We start from the raw sequence: 14019 nt of genomic DNA on the forward strand, positions 1-14019 counted from the left end.
GCAAGAATGCTGGAGTGGGTTGCCATGTCCTTCTCCAGATAGTCCCTATGAAATATTGAATGAAAAATATTCAATGAGATGGGTATTTTTCACAGAAAAAAAAGAAATCAGCAAAGAAAAAAACTCTACTTAAGTATTGTTGGGTGTCCATTTTAAAACTATGGCACATCTTATCAAGCTTAGCAAAATGTGCCATAATGCACATTTCCAGAATTTGGAGGGAGTAAGCTCCACAGTGACAAAAGTACTCCCCAAGATAACTCCTGACCACGGTAGATGGTAGAAAACATACTGCAGGCACAAGCCCTAAGCCCCTGGGCTCCGGGAACACACAGAGGGCATTCCAACCACAACACAGCTTTTCCCTAGACACCAGCCAGTCACAGTGTGGTCAGACCTAACTAGCCTAGTGAACCCAGAAACCTGCGCCTCTGGGGCCACGTTACAGGCACTGTATAAATCCTGGCTGGCCAACCACCCTGTGGCCTCCAGCTGTCTATGTCTCAAGAGTTCTGCATTGCTAGGCAACAAAATACCCACTGGACCTCCACACTATCTGTCTCAGTAGTTCCTATCCCTTTCTTGCCAGAAGGAAGATTTCTAGCAAACATGGTAAGGCAGGTATCCCTGGTCGAAATTTCCAAGGCAGAATACAACACCACCAAGGAACTCAACAACACATACCATACAGGGAAGCCTGGTATGCTGCAGGCCATGGGGTCGCAAAGAGTCAGACATGACTGAGTGACTGAACTGAACTGAACATTACCCCCACCATCTTGAAGCTTTCCTTCCACTAGCAGGTTCAATCAATCCATACATAAATTATCATTTGTGTACATGGTAAAATAAATACAAAAATTAAGTGAAAGAAGCATGATGCAATAGGGAAAAATACTAGTACGGAAGGAAAGTAAAAAGATCAATCAATAAAGGAGATATCACTTTAGCTGAGGTCAAGACTGGTGGCGGCAGGGTGGGGGAAGCATGGATGAGGATACTGAGCCAGGAAGGACGGTGGTGTACGGAGGCCGGCCTGGCTGAAGCTCGGTGAGCCGGTGTGGAGAGGAGGAGGAGGGGGAGGAACACGTGCAAGACCCTGCAGGATGAGCTTTGAGTCAGTCTGGGAAAGCAGTGAAGGACTCCAAGTGAGCAATCAATGTCTCACACGTGCTTTCCTTTAAAACAGCTTTCTTGATACATAATGGGCCTTAGTATATTTACAGAGCTGTGCAACCATTACCATAATCTAACTGTATAACATTTTCCTCAGTGTATGCTTTGAAAACGTGACTCTGCTGTCCTGGAGGGGATACTGGCAAGAGCACAAAACAGTGGCTCATCACCTAGGCCCCCAGGGTGAGTGAAGACAAATCATTCATAAAATCTACATTTGCAGCTGTGTCGGAGGTTGGGGGTGGGAAAAGGTTGTTCACAGAGGGAAAATTTAAAACAAATAGTAGCCTAATATTCACATACACCTGACCAAAAGCCTACTTGGCTTAGTTTCAGTTTTATTATTACTTTCTACAAATTTCCCCTTTGCCCCTTTTCACCTGAATTAGGATTTGCACTAGTTTAATCAAGCAATTAATTGCTTTTACATGTCCAATTAGCAAAAAGTAATTAATTAGAGGCAAATCAGAAACATCTATTTACAAACACAGTGGAGGAAAAGAAGGTAAGAATACTTATTATCACTATATTTTCTTTTAGACCTAAATAGTGCATAACTATATTATCAGTATTGTATAAGAAAAAAATTACCTGCCTATATTATGCTTACAGAGGTATACAATACCCTACTATGGACACTGAAGGTGGTTGAATGTTTTTTTAAGCAATTTTATCATTGTTTAAACATGGACAAGCATATGGCTTTAAGCCCAACTGGCTTCTCTCTGCCTCCCCAAATGATTCTCTTAAAAAAAAAGGAAAAAACCCTCTATATTGGCATAAAGGCAGACACACAGATCAATGGAACCCTAAAGAGCCCAGAAAAAACCCACACAGATGTGGACAATTAACTGACAACAAAAGAGCCAAGAATATACAATGGGGAAAGAAGTCTACAAAAAAATGGTGCTGGGAAAACTGGACAGCCATATGCAAAAGAATTACAACAGGCCACTATATCACACCATACACCACAATCAACTCAAATTGGACTGCAGACTCCAACATGAGACCTGAATCCATACAATTCCTACAAGCAAACAGAGGCGGTAATCTCCTTCACGTTGGTCTTAAAGATTCTTTTTTTTTTTTTAAAGGGAGGAGATATGACTCCAAAGTCAAGAGAAACAAAAGCAAAAATAAACAGATGGGACTACATCAAATTTAACAGCTTATGCACAGTGAAGGACGCATCTGTGAAACAAAGAGGTAACCAGCTGAATGAGAGAAGATACTTGTGAATGATATATTCAATAAAGATTAATATCAGAAATAAAGAACTCATGTAACTCAACAGCAACAAAAGAACCCAATTTAAAAAACGGGCAAAGGCCAAACAGACTTTTTTTCAAAGAAGACATACAGATAGTCAAGAGGCAGATAACAGGTGGAAAGATGTTCAACATCACTAACTATCAGGGAAATGCAAATCAAAACAACAGTGACGTATCATCTCACGCCTGTCAGAATGGCTGTCGTCAAAAAGACAGCAAATTACAAGTGGTAGCAAGGATGTAGAGAAAAGGGAACTCTTATATACTATGTGTGGAATTGTAAATTGCAGCCACTATAGAAACTAATACAGAGATTGCTCTAAAAATTAAAAATAGAACTACCATATGATCCAGTTATTCCACTTCTGGGTATTTATCCAAAGAATAAGAAAACACTAATTTGAAAGGATATGTGTACCGCTATGTCCACCATAGTATTATTTACAACAGCCAAAGTATGGAAACAAGCTAAGCATTCATTGATAGATAAATGGATAAGAAGATGTAGCAGACACACAGTGGAAGACTGTGTGCTAAGTCGCTCAGTCATGTCCAACTTTTTGTGGCCCCATAGACTGTAGCATTCATGGAGTCATAAACAGTTGGACACGACTGAGCAACTGAACTGAGCTGAGACTTTAGCCCACCAGGCACCTCTGTCCATGGGATTTCCCAGGCAAGAATATTGGAGCAGGCTGCCACTTCCTACACCAGAGGGATCTTCCTAATCCAAAGATCTAACCTGCATCTCTTGCATCTCCTCAATTTCCAGGCAGGTTCTGTACCACTATCACCACCTGGGAAGCTGATAGAATACAACATAGCCAAGAAAAAGAAGAAATCTTGCCATCTGCAACAAAATGGATGGACTTTAAGGGTATTATCCTAAGTGAAATAAGGTAGAAAAAGATAAAACACTATGATTTCACTCATATAAAATCTAACAAGCAAAACAAATGAACAAACAATATAAAACAACAACAAGAATCACAGATACAAAAACAGGCTGGGAGGGAGCACCGGGGCAGAGGATAGGGGTGTGGGGGTGAACTTCACGGTGATGGATGGCAACTAACGGTGGGGAGCCCTCTGAAGTATACACAAACACAGGAAGGTAATGTTCTATAGCTGAAACTCACATTATATACCAATTTTACCTCAGGTTAATGAATAAATTATGTTATCGGCCTTAAAATAAAATCAAAAGCCACACGCCACTTTCACAACAACGACCAAAAGAGCCCCGTCTCTTCCACAAGTGTGAGCAATAGGACAGTTGAGGAACCCGAGTGAAGAATAATTAATAAATTAAATTACAGGAGTTCATCTTTGCACAAGTACAGAAATTTTGTCTTTAGGAACTGTTGAGGAATGTCTATAGTTATAAAAAAGTTCTCAGGGACAAATATACTTGGTAACTGGTAGGGCAATAAATTGCCAAAATACTTCTCTCTTCGTTATTCTAAGTCCATCTACAGGACCATTTCTACTTTCTGAAATTTAAGAGAAAAAAAATTACCCAAGTAATAGGGTAGTATTGCCCAGGCAACCACTTTAATGTTGATCCTCTGAATATCCCAGGGCTGCAAGCGCTTTCTGTTATCTCCATTTGTATTAGGCATTAGCTTCACTTCCTTCCCAGCAATAATGTGGTTTGCTTTTTTCTCAACTGCAGAAAGAAATCATCAGAAGAAATATTGTGCATTCTGCTTTGCTTCAAGAGGAGTGATTAACTTCAAATAACACAAAGCAAGTCTCAAGGAAAATAATTTAAAAGGGCTATTACAATCTTAAATAAAATGATTTAATTAAAAACTCTAACCACATGGAAATTTTCATCAGATCACATCAAGATGGCTAAAGCATTTATCTCTAAATCAGCTTTAACTAGCTCTATAAGCAATGTCTTCAAACTAATGGTATGAAAAAGACTTATTTTGCTTTTTTAGGAAAAAGAAGTATTTAACCAAAAGCCTGCTTCTGATGAACAACTGGCAGCTACTAAATAAGCAATTTTATTCTTGTTTTCATTTCTGGTTGTGCCTTTCTAAAACATCTGACTCTGACCAATTATATTGCAAGATCCATTTGAAGAGTCAAATGGAAAAGCAGTTTTATGACTTTAGAACAGTTAAGTTCAAAATTGAAAGTTCAGTTCTGTTCTCCTCTCCTAACTATTTGTATACAAGAAACTGAATAAAATCAATTTCAAGGAGACAATTTCAACTCTCAATGTAAATCCTTTTATGACTCCGCAATATAGTCAAAGTGGGGTTAGGAGGGGGAATAAGAAGACAGTTTCTTTTTTTTTTTTTTTTTAATATAATGATGCTGAAAGGCAACTTTGTATCTTTGGAGGCTCCCCTATCAGGCAAATTGAATGGAACAAACTGTTCCTTTGATTTTTAGACAGCAGATGAGAAAGATATGCAATAAAACACTCTGAGACAAATTGGTACAAACCACGTACCAGAACTACAGGCCTGAAGATTACAGAAATCCTGAGTGAATTTTGAAAAATAAACACTCCTTTAAATATTGCTTGCAAAGGTTTATTAAACACAGTCACTCTTAAATATCACTTCTGCATAACCAGTGAGTGAGTAGTAAGTGAAAATGTGAGAAAAATGGGTGGGGTTAGAAGCTGGCAGAAACTTGAGGTTTTCCTTTTGTACCACCCCACAGTCAGGCAAACCATTTTTCTGACATTTCCCACAATGGAACCAAAAAGGCTGCATATTTTAGGCAATGTAGAAATCATACATGACCTCTCAGGTTTTATTCAGGAAACAATGTTTCTGAGAAAGGACTTTGTGAGGTGCATTGAGGACTTTTCCCTTCACTCAGTATCGGAGAAGGGCCTTTAATAGAGATGCTATAACCAGAGAGTTCATATTAAAGTAATTTTACCCAGAGCAGAACTATGCTAAACCCAGGACAAAACAGTAATGGAATGGGGAGTGGAGCTAAAGATACTGTGGAAGGGGAAAAAAAAAGGTTGTTAATATGTTTCAGAAAGAAGTATTTTTTTAACCTCTATCCCAACATAAAAAAAAAAAATCATTCCTATAATTCCTCCTGCAGTGCTTTAAGTCTCTAAAATTAACAAAAATAATTAATAAAGATGCTGAGATAGCTAATATTTCTTTAGCACTTAACTATGTATTGGGAGGCACTGCATTCTTCAGCTGGATGATCTCATTTAATCTTAAGCAGAACTTTGAGGGGTAAATCCTCCCAGCTTTCTAGTTCCCAAGGCACAAAATTGTTAAGAACCTTGCCGAAGTCACATTACACTGCACAGGACAAAGAAAGGAATTCAAACCCAGACACTTTAAAGACACAGAATAGCAAAAATGAAGCTCCACTGAGACCTCCCTATGAAGTCTGAGGGCCTGTAACAGGGAAATAGATGGTGCATATTTAGTTTTTTTAAAAAAAATTTAGAGACCTAAACATTAACACAGAACATGTTTGGACTACTACAGTGACCTCTGAACCAGGTCCATTGTCATATTACACATTCTGTTCCAAAGACCCCTCAAGATACTGCAGTTGCCCCAACCTATGTCCCAGACGAAACAGTTATTTTCTATTGCCCTTTAAGAGATTTCACACTGAAAGAATCTCCTGTAAAACTCTCTAGTTTCAACTAAAAGTACTATGATAAAAGTGATAATTTTCTGAAAATTATTACAAGAGCTTGCAAAGAGAATTATAACACTACAGCCTACACAGGAAGGCATTACCCTAACACCAAGTAACTGCTGAGAAAACAACTCATTCTCGCTACAACAGAAAAATAGGATGTTCCACAAAGGCATATGTTCTCATCTGAACTGAGAACTGGGGATTAGAAGAAACCCTTCCAACTATACTGTCAAATACAGGAGTTACCTGGGGCAACCCTGAACTCTGATGTGCTATAAAACCCACAAAAGGATTTCAAATGCTTAGTAAGAAAAAAATCATTATAAAGTATCTTATTACTATTTTGTTTGGGATACATATCACAATGATATTTTGAATATACTATATAAAATGAATCTCCACCTAAACTGTTGGAAACATGTTGCTTACTTTCTCTTAACACTCCTGCCCCCAGGACAAAAGGTGACCTAGAATCATTCAGTGAAACCCTCCCTTTTCCTTCTCTCTACCGACCCCAGTCCCTCAAATTAGAGGAAATCAATTGCTTCCTTTTTCCCTCTTCTATTGGGTAAGAAGCTAACTCAATGGGGCGTTGAGTGGGATGTATTTTTATAGAGGGATCTGGTCCCCTGGTTTCTCCACTGCTCTAGCTTTGCAAATGAAGGGCTCATGAATATGCCTGGAGGTCTGATGCCTTGGCACTGAAGAATATAGAAAAAAAAAAATAGAATATGGCATTTGGACCACTCTTTTTCAGAAGTAACTAAGTTGAGAGGACACAGAGCATATACAGAGAAGAGAACAATTTCAATTTAGACATTACTATTTCTGGAAAACATAACTAACGAATCACTATGTTTACCCTGGGAATACAGTTGTTCTTTCTACAAGGACCGTCAGCATTTGCCTAGTAGCGCAATTGGTAAAGAGTTCACCTGCAGTGCGGGAGACCTGGGTTCGATCCCTGGGTTGGGAAGATCCCCTGGAGGGCATGGCAACCCACTCCAGTATTCTTGCCTGGAGAATCCCCATGGACAGAGGAGTCTGGCGGGCTACAGTCCATGGGGTCACAAAGAGTTGGACATGACGGAGCATCTAAGCACAGCACAGCACAGCACATGCCTTTAGGATCATCCCCAAAATCTTACATCCAAAAGCAAACTTTCTAAGAAGTCTTGGTATTTCGGAGGGTGCCCAGTTGCCTGTATCTCAGTATTGGCTTTCTAACTTCATGCCTACCTCGACACAATAGGAGGTGCCTGGGGTCACACAATCCTTAAGCCCAAAGTGAAAATGTCAGTCTCTCAGTTGTGTCTTACTCTTTGTGACCCTATGGATTGTAGCCCACCAGCCTCCTCTTATCCATGGAATTCTCCAGGCAAGAATATTTGAGTGGATAGCCATTCCCTTCTACAGGAGATCTCAACCCAGGGATCAAATTCGGGTCTCCAGCATTACAGGCAGATTCTTGACCGCCTGAGCCACAGGGAAGGCCAAAGTCCAAATCTCTTCTTAAAGTTTTGGTGCAGGAATACAACCCTAAGATCACAATTCTCCTGGTCTACAGTGAGGCTCCAGAATAAATTTTTTTTACCAACTCCTTGTGGGATCGAATGTAGGAGATCAACAGACCACACTCTAAGGAGCACTAATTTGCTCAAATCATCATTAATTTAAAAACCCGCTGCTAAAGGGAGGCAAAGAAAATGAAAATCTTTTACAAAATAAGTTTAGAAAAATATTTTTAACTAAGCCCTGTTAACTGACATGTCTGCAGAAAGCCTTCAGATAAAAAGTGTGTTCTGCATTTCTTTCCGCTTTGGATTTTGAAGGTCATGGGACTGACAACAGATGTGGCCTGGTTTGAACCACAAAGGTCTGCATGGCTAATAACAGTGTGAAAAAAAGCACAACAGCTGAGGCACTGTGGCTGCAACAGTTGGTGGGCTACAGCCCAGTAGGACAGCCCTTGGCTCTGCCAAAACAGACGGTCTCCTCTGCAGGCCAGCTGCCCAGGAGCAGGTCCAGCAACTTACATGCCCCACGGTAACCACAAACCCATTCCATCAACAAAATCACTGCAGGCCTAGGAAGACCCATCTAAGCATACCTAAATAGCACAATAAGATGCACCATCATTTTCCAGGAGCAAATGAAATAATGAACCATTACTTTGCTAGCAACAATCTTGGGGCCGTGAAACTGATCAATAATCATATTATAACATGTCAAGGCATTCCCGTGATATATTCTTTTTTTAATAGCATTTACTGCTATTTCTGATTATAAAAGCAGTAAATATTTGTCGCAGAAGCACATTAGGCAAAGTACATTAATGAGCGGAGTACATTAAACAGACAAGAGGGTACATTAAAAACCATAAACAAGAAAATAAAAATAACCATAACCACTGTTACAATGTTGGTTTATTTCCCACCCCTGTTTCAATAATCAATGCCTTTTTTTTTTAATGTGTGGCGAATCTTTCAAAAATGCATATGTGTTAAACCTTATAACCCTCAAAGTGGAAGAATATGGACAAATATAGTCTATTTTCATAAAAATTAAAAGTACCACCACTAATGGGCCACATGACTCCATCCAAATGCAACTGTCTCGTTAAAAAAAAAAAAAGCAGGAAGACTAGGAAAATGCCGCGATCACTTTAAATTCTGACATGGTCTACTGTGAACAACTTTACCTTTCTCGTGGAATAATCTAAAGCAACCAAAGGCAAACACAGCAAACTGGTGGCCACTACACACAGCCCAGAACACAATGTTCAATGTTTCATGTATATCAATCAGATCCAACATTTACAAAAGGAAAAGGACATGTGACAATCCAAGTTTACTTCTCTTTCAAAATGTTAATATCAAGTCATACAGAACCATATGACGACAGTTGGCCCAAGACACAGTTTCAGGACTCTCCACCAGCATCCCCACCAATCACTAATCTTTCATCAGCTGGGAGGCCAATTGTTCCTGCTCCTATGTCTTATTTTCAGAAAGTTACTGCGTGCCCCCCTGGTGCTTTTAAGTGAGTAGTTTGCAAACACTTTAGGGAACATCTAGTGTATAAAACAACAAGATACCCCCCAAAATAGATATATGTATGTCTGTATACAGCTAACTTAGAGATCATCTTTATTAAACACATACTACAGTGCTAAGCACCATCTTTATCCTTTCATCTTTCAATTCTCACAATACCCCTACAAAGCAAGCACCACTGTTCAACCCATTTTAGATGACCAAAACAGAGGTTTAGAGGTTAACTGATGTGCTCAAGGTAACATAGGTGAAAAGGACATGGCAAAGTCACGCCCAAGTCCAGGACAGCATAGTAAGAAAATTGTTCAGGACTCTATACTTCAATCTTCTCCAATAACCCATTCTTCTAAGAGTAACAATAAGTTAAGTCAATATGAAAGACATGAATGCTTTCTAACAGAGTGAAAGAATGAAGGGAGGATAGGGATAAGACTGAAAGTACCATAAGTCAATAAAGAAGGGGGAAAGTAATGAAAATATCACAAATAGTTCAACTACAACCTTGCAAATGGCTTCACCTTTAGGACAGGTGGACTAGCCATCCACACTAGTGGAAAGTGAATAAAACCCAGGCATTGTCTATCTCCATGGTGTGACAATACCTCACAAACAGCTGATGGGAAAAAATCCCCCCAAACGTGGAAATAAGGTAAAGAGAACATAGCATGTCCTCAATGTCACTGGAGTTGTATTTAACAAAATCATCTCAACATTATTTAATTTCTACAGGAAGGTATAATTGTTTGACTTGCTATTCACTACAATTAAAGACCAGGCTCAGTGAAGTTACAGATTAACTTGTAGATTGGGAACCAGTTTCAAGAAAGAGAAACAGGTTATGGTTTTATAACTCTGTAGGAGAGAGACTACTATTGAATCAAAGGTAGCAATCACATTTTCACTGTGAGCTACAAATACTGCTTCCAAATGCCCTTCCAATCAGCTTGGCCATATTACTGTCTCATTAATTATTTGAATTTTATATGGGTTAATTCCATTTGAATAAGAGTCATGGTTTTAACTTTTTAAATTAATATCATAATTCGATACTGCAATGCCTTAAACCAATTTTCTGAGTAGCTAGGACTCCAAGCGCCTCTTTCCTCTCTTCCATTTCCAAACTACTGTAAATAGAAACATGCCACAGAAAATTAAAATTAAATTCTACACCTCAATCTTAGTATGTGGAACACCTTAACACATCAGAATCTCCAGGAAAATGAGACAGTCCAATAGAGAAGATTTCTAGCCATGCAAATAAATATGAACAATCCTAATTTAAAGACAACAGAATTCAACCACTAGCCTATAATAGATTATAAAATGGTTTTACAAACATCTTATTCATCCCAAGTAGAAAACTGTCTACTTACAATCATGCTTAGCAATATGATGGTACTTCCTATTTAATGGTTGTATAGTTTCAATACAAAAACCCTTAAGACAAGTGAGATAAGACAGTACACTCCCTTAAAATTATTCATCCAATTTTTCTTGCTATACTCTAACAATGAATGGTTTATTAATTATTAATTAACCATTAATTCATGTACATCTCTATCCATGGTGGGGGAGTGGTAAAAAAAATCAAGTCATAAATCAAGAGATCCTTTAACTTGAAAGGGATTTTAAACAGCAGACCGAAGGATAACCAGATGCACAGAAGACAAAGCCACTACACATAAGCCACAGTAATGAAACTTCGCTGCAGTTTGAAGATAAGAACACAGCTCCTCTCAGATTTATGTTACAAGGTCATAGAGGATGATGATTCACTGGAAATATTTAGGTTAGATTAAATGTGTGGGCAAGGCCTGCCCTCCACCACCCACCTCAGCCACGGTCATAAACTTCTGGCTCTTCTCAGCTAAGATTCAACAGCGCCTTATTTGATACCAAGAAGACAAACACCCAGCGCTGCCTCTACCACGTGCCCATCCTAAACGCAAGGCAGACAGCACTCACATTTCACAGCACAACTGGATTCCAGAAAGAGAACTAAACATACCGGACTGTAAGCAGACATCACTCATCCATCGGAAGTAACCCTCAGGATGAAATACGCCACATTAAGTCAGGACTTCCCGGGAGGTTAGGGGGACGGACACACTCAAGTCATGTGCACTGATTACAGTGATCAATCCTGGCAACAACAAAAGGGGGAGGACAGAGAACCAAGTCTTCTAAAGAGAATACAATCATCAGAGAGGAGAAGAGTGTGAGAAATCTGTCCACTCAAGTTTAAGACTGGTTATACAGCCATAGGAATCAATACTGTGGTATTAGCAGAGAGAGAGACACATATATCAATAGAAGAGAAAAGAGAACCCACAGAGAGACCAACACGGTACAGTCGATGATTTCTGACAAAGGAGCAAAAGTAATTCAGTATATGGGGCATAGTCTTTTTCAAAAAATAACATTAAATAAACTAGATGTGCATATGGTAAAGGAAAATAGGAGGTGGAAGCATTGAGCAGGAGGAAGAAAAGGGAGGAGAAAATAGAACAAAAAGAAGCATCTCACTGACCTGAATCTCATACTTTGTACAAATATTAACTCAAAACAGATCATAAATTTTAACATTAGATATAAAAATATAAAACTTTTTAAGGGGGTAGAATAAGAGATGATCTTCTAGACCTGGGGCTTAGTGAAGAGTTCTTAGATATGATACCAAAAGTAGGATTGAAAGAAATGAGTAAGGTAAACTTCCTCAATATTAAGAGCATCTGCTCTACTAAGGGCCTTGTGCAAAGGATGAGGGGACAGGTTACAGACAGAGAAAAAATATTTACAAACCACATACAACAAGTGACATCAGGAATAAGTATATAGACGTTCAAGGCCCAATAGAAAAAAACAAACAAACAAAATCCAATTAGAAAGTGAGCAAGGGACACGAAGAGATTTTCACCAGAGGATAGCAAATGAGCGCATGAAAGGATATTCCATGGAATTAGCCATAAGGGAAATGCAAATTACAGCCATGATGAGATACCACTGCACACCTACTGGAAAAGCTGAAATGAAAAACAGTGACAACTCTGAGAGCTGGTGGGGATGCAGGAACCACTGATCTCTCACGCACAGCAGGTGGGGATATGGAATGGTCCGGGTATTGTTGGAAAACAGTTTCCCAGTTTTGTTAAAATATAAATAAATACATTCCCCATTTGTACTTGTGTATTTAGGCCAGAAAAGTGAAAACTAATGTCTACACCAACATCCCTACACAACTATTAATAATTAACTTTGTGCAGAAGCCACCAGGAATTGGGGGGGGGGGGGGGAAATCTTCTGTAAAAGGTGAATGTTTATACAAACTTGGGTACATCCACATGAAGGAATACTGCTCAAAAATCAGTGCACACACAACCTGGGTGGTGACTGGGGACATTATGCTGAGTGACAACGGCCAATTTCAAAAGGTCCCTTCTATATGATTCCAGACGTATAACATTCTCAAAATGACAAAACCATACAGAAGTACAAACACAGACATTGGTGGTATAGCGGTGAGCATAGCTGCCTTTCAGATATAAAACAGGTTAGAGGATTGGGGATGGTGGGGGAGAACGACTGTGAGATTGTAAAGGGACAGAATGAAGAAGATCTTTGTAATGATGAAATCATTCTGTATCTTATTCCAGTAGTGGTTACAGCAATCTGCACTGATAAAATAGCAGAGAACTATATACACACCTTGTACCAATGTCAAATTCCTCTTTTTGATACTGTCACTATAATTATGTAAGATTGAACCAATGGAAGAAACCTGGAGAGGAATACATATAACTTCTCTGTACTGTTTTTACACTGTTCTGTAAATCTGCAGTTATTTCAAAACTGAACGCTTTTGTGTTTAGCATGTGAACACTTTTGACAGATCGTCTAACGATGGCCACACTTTTTGCTTTTTAACCAACCCATTTTGATAACTCCACATGGAAGTAAGGAAATCATATCAGGCAAAATGTATGTTTGGGATCAGTGAGTCCATGAGAGTTTTCATTTTTCTTCTTCTCCCCAAAATGTACACATATCCTATTTACAACAGTAATATCAAGGAGTCAGGACGGGTGACAGCACAGACATTTAGCAACTTCTTGGAAATACATTCTCACAGATAATGCAACCATGAAAATTAATGATGTTGTAATAGGAAAAAAGTAAAGAAGCCACCACTACTTTAAGTTTTCTGTTGATCATCTGACAAAATACTGGACATAAAATATGAGGGTGACACATTAACAGGCCTTTAAACAATGTAACAATTAAAGGATGCATTATATAAATTTCTACAACAGAGACATTTCTTGAAAAGAATGAAGAAAGGAAAACAAGCAAAGACCTAAATATCTGGCCTAGATCGAATACTGGATAGTTTTAATACAGGGACATGTTACAAAACCAACTCCTATCCAAATTCGCCCAACCCCATGAACCCTCTCCCCAAATCTTTAAATTCCCATTTCTATCCCCCAAATCATTTAAAGTCAAACAACGCTACTATCTGCAGGCTAGCACCTTTACACAGTTAACATACTAAGAATCTGTGTGCCACATAGTAAGCTAAATCTTTTTAAGACATCTAAGTTTTAAAATTTAACCAAAATAGATATTAAAGAATTTACTATTATTAATTCCCCAATCACAATATCACACTAACAGGTTCACTCTGAAGTTGTTCACTCTTCACTTTTTCAGTTCACTCAAAAACAATGCTCCAAATGCCCAATTCTCATCCCAGCAGGTGGGATGAAGGCCCATGTGTTCCCCCAACTTCCTCACCCCTCTTCCTCCTCCAGGTCAGAAACCATGTTCACTAGCCTGAGTCCATCCTCCACCACTCAGCTGTG

General features: G+C 38.9%; 1 protein-coding gene and 1 long non-coding RNA gene across 5 annotated transcripts in view; one reads left to right on the top strand and one right to left on the bottom strand.

The window, feature by feature from the left end:
* The window catches only part of PTPRG (protein tyrosine phosphatase receptor type G), a 751060-nt gene that overhangs the window by 560407 nt on the left and 176634 nt on the right, over positions 1-14019 (bottom strand). The gene's annotated exons all lie outside the window — the stretch shown is intronic.
* LOC110150400 (uncharacterized) lies at positions 526-4735 on the top strand. Of its 2 annotated transcripts, none has more exons than XR_002317714.2 (3): positions 526-612; positions 1274-1359; positions 4126-4735. It is a non-coding gene; the product is annotated as an uncharacterized lncRNA (long non-coding RNA). The 2 variants fall into 2 exon arrangements; XR_002317715.2 differs by lacking the exon at positions 4126-4735 and adding an exon at positions 2274-2573.

This window comes from Odocoileus virginianus, chromosome 26 (assembly GCF_023699985.2).
Source record: "Odocoileus virginianus isolate 20LAN1187 ecotype Illinois chromosome 26, Ovbor_1.2, whole genome shotgun sequence".
Classification (NCBI taxonomy): Eukaryota; Metazoa; Chordata; class Mammalia; order Artiodactyla; family Cervidae; genus Odocoileus; species Odocoileus virginianus.